The sequence below is a fragment of the Vombatus ursinus genome, unplaced genomic scaffold (genome assembly GCF_900497805.2).
Source record: "Vombatus ursinus unplaced genomic scaffold, bare-nosed wombat genome assembly UNPS02014810.1, whole genome shotgun sequence".
In the NCBI taxonomy this organism is placed as follows: domain Eukaryota; kingdom Metazoa; phylum Chordata; class Mammalia; order Diprotodontia; family Vombatidae; genus Vombatus; species Vombatus ursinus.
In genome coordinates this window covers 26,595,871-26,602,674 of record NW_020954588.1, presented here as the reverse complement: position 1 = coordinate 26,602,674, position 6,804 = coordinate 26,595,871, and positions in this window count along the sequence as shown.

Sequence of the window (6,804 nt, the reverse complement as noted above, 5' to 3'; positions counted from 1 at the left end):
ACTGGAGGATTTCGACGTGGGGAAAGGGCTAATTTTTAAATGAATTTGCATATTTCATAATCACTGATTCATATGCCAGCATGTGCCATAGGATTGTTGAAACCAGAGGACCAGCTGAAAGATGCATTTGCAATGGTTAAGTAATACTGATTGTTGTCGAGGGGGAAATGCTATTAACTTTATACTTGCATTTTCCCAGCATATGAGGAGACGGAGTAGAATATAGATAACACGATTTAGGGCTATTCTGTAGCATCATGGAAATGGCTAATTGGTATATTTAAAATTTTTCCCAATTTTGCAAGCAGTATTTACATACTGTAATCCACACATTAAAATTAATCTTTGTGCATGATGAAGGCAGTTCTTTTGTGACTAGTTAAAACCTCCCACCAGCTTTTGAAAAAAAAATCAGGATTTGGAAAAAAAAATTATTATCAGATGGATTAAAAGTGATAGTAATAATCCAGTTAGATCAGTGTCCTGAAGCAACTGAGCAGACAATGTCAGAGCTACTCAGAGACTTGATTGGACTCCTGGAAAAGTTAGTTTTATTTTAATATCTATGATAAGAACATAGAGCAGTTGTGTCTGGGTGGTAATTTCCACAAAAAATATTGTAGTTGACTAATGTTCTGGGTTTATTTCTGAGGCATTCTATAGGTGGTTTGTGTATTTTTTTAAAAAATGGCAAAGAAAAGCCTCACAGCACTGAAATTAAAGGCACATTTTATAATGTTAGTGAAAAGAAATGACATTGGCTTCTGAACAGGTTATTACTACTACGGAGATTCATGTGGAACTTGTCAGGGCTCAGCTGGGGGGGGTCGCACCTGTTCCCTTCAATGGGCCCTGACCAGCCTCCCTTTTCCTGACTACTAACATTTCAACTCATGCTCTCTTCTATTTCAAAACTGAGTGGGATGTCTGAGCTGCCTAGCTACTGCTAAACTTTGCTGTACTTTCCTCCCTTCCCCCCACTCCTACCTCAGGCCTGTGATGTCATTAATGTGAGGAACTCCCAGTGTAAAAATTCCCTCCAGTAATGCAGATTGAAAGTGTTTATAGCAATTCCAAAGAACCTATGATGAAAATGCTATTCACCTCCAGAGAGAGAACTATGAACTAGTGAAGCAGACTTTTTTCACTTATTGTTCTTGGCTCTGTGTGTGTGTGTGTGCGTGCGTGTGTGTGTGTGTGTGTGTGTGTGTCTGTGCTTTCTTTTGCAATATGGCTAATATGGAAAAATGTTTTGAAAGACTTCACATGTATAATCAAGATCATATTGCTTGCCTTCTCAAGGGGTGGGGCGGAGAGTGGGAGGGAAGGAGAGAATTTTGAACTCAAAATTTTAAAAAAATGTTAAATTTTTTAGTTATAATTTTGAAATATTTAATGAAACAAAATATATAAAAAATAAAATGGTCATAAGTTTATAGGTTCATGGATCTACAGGTAGTATGGACCTGAGATGCCAACTACTCTACAACCTCCTCATTTTACAGTTCAGGCCCAAAGACAGTCACTTGCCCAAGGTCACACATATAAGGATGTGAGAAGAAATCTGAACTAAGGCCCTCTGACTTGAGAACCACTTCACTTTTCACTGTATATAGATTTAAAAAGTTGACCGAGGTGCTGTGACTTTAGATGACTTCCATAATATCTTACAGATAGCAGGAATCAGAAGCAGGATTTGTACCTTTTTCTTTTTCACTGCATCTACCCTTCCATGTTTTCATTCCTCTTGTTCTGCATTGACCGAAATCACCCCTCCTCACACACACACACACACACACACACACACACACACACACTCCTGTGTTTGTCACTATATATTTTTAATAGAGTGCTAAATAAAAATGACTATCCATTTCATATGGTTTCCTGAAATTCTCCAAATCATACACTAGAGATATCACGAGTACAAATCTTCCAACTCTTATGATCACTTGGTATAAAAGGATATTATTGTTTCCTACTTTTCAAAGAATCATAAGATCATTGGCTTAGAAATGGAAGGCACCTTAGAAGCCATTAAGCTTAATTCTTAATTTACATATAAGGAAATTGAGGCACATAGGGTAAATGACTTGCCCCAATCACACAGCTAGGAAGTATCTGAAAAAGTATTTGAACCCAGGCATCCTGATGCTAATGCAGGAACCAATGTTGGAATTTTGAATCTGGTTAATAATAATAATAGGGCAATGTTGGAATTTTGAATCTAGCTAATAATAAGAATAGGGCAGCTAGATGGGGCAGTGGATAGAGCACTGGGCTTGAAATCAGGAAGACTCCTCTTTGTGAGTTGAAATCCAGCTTCAAACACTACTAGCTGTGTGACCCTGGGCAACTTAATCCTCTTTGCCTCAGTTTCTTCATCTGTAAAATGAGATAGAGAGAGAAATAACAAACCACTCTAGTTTCTTTGCCAAGAAAACCCCAAAAGGGGACACAGAGAGTTGGATATGACTAAAGTGACAAATAACAAAAATAATAATAATGTTGATGGTGATGATAATTTTACTTTGAGGTTCATAAAATACTTTGCATGAATTAAATTATGTAATTGTTACCCTGGGGGATGAGAGATAGTTTATATGACCCACATTTTGCAGTTGAAGAAAATGAAGCGAAGAGAGCTAAAATGACTTGTCCTGGGCCACACAGATGATATATGTCTGAGGTAGGATCTGAGTTCAAATCTTCTCAATTCCAAATCTTGCTAACTTTATTATTCCCCATAATTTTCAACTTATTATTGTTATTATTGCCTATTATTATTCTCTAAAGTTTGAGAGTTAGAGGTTTTTAGGTCAGAAATTAGAAGTTAGAAAGTTAATCTTGTGAGGTAGAAATCTTCTTAATTTTTTCCACATGAAATTATAATATTCCAGAATGTCCTACATTCAGATACCCAAGCGGCATCTCCAGGTATCTGCAAGGAAGGTTGGATCAACAGGTCCGTATTTTTGGTCACTGATAGAGTCCATTGACACTGTCAAAGGGGTCTCTCAAAGTACCTAGATCTTTATTAGGATTTGGCCTTACTTAGAATCAGCTTCATAGAAAAGAGGAGGACATCCTATCGTCAGGTACACAGAAGTTAGCAGAAAAAAATGGCAAATCATGTGGGGCGTTTGAAATGATTCTATATCAAACTTTTGAGGAATTCTTACATGGCTCCCTTTTTATCCAACAGTAAATAGGAGCTCTTCACTGCTTGTTTCCGTTGCACATGAGGGAAATTCTCAGTCAATGGCCCTGTACCTTTATTGCTGCTACTACTGCAGCCTTTATGGATCAGAGATGTGTCAGCATCTTAGCTTTAGCCCTGATGCCTTTCTCTGTGAGAAACCTTATGGGCCTTGCTGCCCCTTTCTCATCCTGACACTCATAAACCGCTCAAGTTCTCATATTTATTATTTAATCTTCACCCTATATATAGCTACGGAGCCCTTCAATGTATGAATGTGGAGCCCAAAAGTGACAGGCCAGCGTGAATGGGACTAATGAGTTTTAATAATACCCATATTAGGGGCTGGGAAAGGAAGTTTAATTAAAAAAAACAAGTTGAGCATGAAATTCATTTTGGAGCAAAGTAAAGGGAAGTTACAGCTACAGCTGTAAAATCAGGCGCCACCGTGATACGTCACAAGAGGGGGAAAAAGTACACCGGGCTGACGCTGAAACCACTTCTGAGGTTCACATGATAGGATCCAGAAGAAGGCAACACGAGTTTGTTTGGGAGTGTAAGTTTCAAAGTGTCTCTGTTTTGCTTGATGTTATGTTAGCTCTTTTCAAAGTTTTTAATGAGTGGTTTATCCCAAGTCACCTTTTTACAGGCTGTCTCAAAAGTCTTAGTGCAGTTTTAAGCTTGAATGGTTGAAATTTCCTAGGCTGCTAGATCTTAGACTGAAAGTAGGTAAAGACTTCAGACATAATCCAACACTCTGGTTTTCTTGGCAAAAATGCTTGTAGCTGTTGATCTCTCTTCCCTTTCTTTCTCCCAAAGGCAAATATTTTCTCCCTCTTGTGATGTATTAGAGTGGTATTCGATCATGTGTTTTTGTGGGTTTTCCTTCTTTCCTCAATTATGGTGGATAATGGAAATAGCCTTGGACTTGGAGTCAGGGAAGATCTGGGTTTAAATCCAATCTTCATTACTTACCTGGATGACCATAGACAAGTCACTTCAACTCTCTGGGCTTCAATTTTCACATCTGTAAAGTGGGGAAGCTAAAAACCTGCATTATTTAGCTTACAGTGTATTTGTAAAAATAAATTACATATATATACACATATATATGTGTATATATATGTGTGTCTATAGATATATACACATATATGTGTATATGTGTGTGTGTGTGTGTGTGTGTGTGTGTGTATATATATCAAGTGCTTTGCAAACCTTAAAGCTCTATAGGAATGTGAGTAGTAGCAGTGATTGGCCTTATTCTTCACATCTTTTGTACAATAAAATTGAGAAAGAAAGATTTTGAGGATAAGTTTTTGTTTTACTGTTGTTCTTTTATATTGAAGGTTAAGTGGATTATTTTGCAGATGAGTTAAATGATTTCATAGTTGCATAAAAGTGTTGGCACAGTGGAAAGATGGCTGGACCTGAAGTCAAGACGACTTGATTTCAAATCTGGCCTGAGACACTTACTGGCTGTGTGACCTTGGGCAAGTCACTAAAAACAAAACAGAACAAAACAAAAACAAAAATCTTGGTTTACCTCAGTTTCCTCATCTGAAAATGGGAATAACACCTCCCAGGTTGCTGTGAGGAGTAAAGTACCTTGCAAACCATAAATCACCATACTTTAAATCTTAGCCGTGATGATGATGATGATGTCTTTCGGACAATTCTAGTAGAAGAGAAGATAACAAGAATGGTATTTTCTTCATCTTGTTCCCTCACAGTTTTGATTTCTTTTGCTAGGTCTCTATATTTTGACAGCTTTTCATCCCATGTAATTTGGAGATTATGAGTATTCAGTATGATGACCTCTATCTCAAACTTTGCTCATATTTCTATGACTCGATGTTGTGCCCAGGTGATTGTGGGCAATCTTTTTGTCTGGGATGGTGCCCCGATTCGAGTTCATTTGTTATATCCTCAAGTATATTTTGGGTTTTGTATTTGCAGTACAAGGAATCAGAGTTGTTGTGCTGGAAGGGACCTCAGGGATCACCTAATCCAATCCCTCTATTTAACAGTTGAAGAAACTGAGGACCGCAGAAGTTAAGTGACTAGTTCAGAGTCACATAGATAGTGTCAGGGTCAGAATTCAGATTCATCTCCTTTTTATTCCTAAGAGTACTCTTTTCTCTTCTTCACACAGTCTTTTATAAAGGATATTGAGTTTCTACTATATATGGTTGTCTACATGATTGTGAATTATTACTATTATCTGTTCATATTTCCAATAACTATTATCAATATATTCTCATACTGATGATTTTATTATAATAACATTTTTTTACCATGTGGGCATTTCAATTAATAAAGACCTTGCAAAACAGTCTTATCTCTATTGTCCTTAATATTTTTTTTCAATTTTTCTACCAAACATGAAACCTTATTAATTTCTATAACTGAAGTTTGGGGGAATGGTTTCCTTTTTACGTGTTGGTTATGTCTATACACAAAAAATCCAGATAAAAAGGATAAAGGGAATCATTTAATCACTGAGATGTTTTATAATCACAATACTAAATTCTAGGATATTTGGAATCAATTGTCTTCAATCTTTATTCTTCATATAGAAATTATACTTCTTATAGGCAAGCCAGATTCACTCGTTCCTTTCCTACAAAATAATAGTTAGTATATATATATAATACTTTATGGTTTGCAAAACCTTTTACAAATCTTATTTCTTTTCATTTATATTCACAACAGTCCTGGGTGGTAGGTGTTATTATTATCTCCATTTTACAAATGATGAAACTGAGGCAGACAGAGGTTAAGTGACTTGCTCAGGGTCACACAGCTAGTAAGAGCTTGAGGGCTGATTTGAGCTCTGGTCTTCATGACTTCAGGGCTAGTATTCTATCCATTGTGCCAAAATAACTTAGGCTGGTTAGAGATTAAAGGGGAAAAGAATAGTGATATTCTACAGATATTGGATTATTACAACTTATAGTAGTTTGGGAGTATTTTTTAGAAGATCTCCAAACATAATTCCTTCAAGGCTCAAATCGAATATCACCTTTTCCTAGAAACCACCCACTATTCTCTGAACTGAAAGTATTCTGTCATTGTTCAAATCTTCCTACGGTCCTTTCTGGTACAGTGTAAAAAGTGCTTGTTTTAGTCATTGGACCTGGGTTCAGAGACCACATCTGTCAGTCACTTAACCTCTCAGCATCAATTTCATCATATGGAAAATGAAGGGACCAGTCTATATGACTTCTAAGGTCCCTGCCGGCTCTAAATCTGTTTATGATCTTTCTTCTATCCCCCATCAAAGCTTTCCTTGTGTATGTGCTGTTTGTCCCAATAAGATGTTAACCTCTTGAGGGCAAGGATGGTCTTTCTTCCTCCTCCTCCTCTTCTCTTTCTTTCTTTCTTCCTTCCTTCCTTCCTTCCTTTCTTTCTTCCTTCCTTCCTTTCTTTCTTTCTTTCTTTCTTTCTTTCTTTCTTTCTTTCTTTCTTTCTTTCTTTCTTTCTTTCTTTCTTTCTTTCTTTCTTTCTTTTCTTTCTTTCTTTCTTTCTTTCTTTCTTTCTTTCTTTCTTTCTTTCTTTTTCTTCTTCTTCTTCTTCTTCTTCTTCTTCTTCTTCTTCTTCTTCTT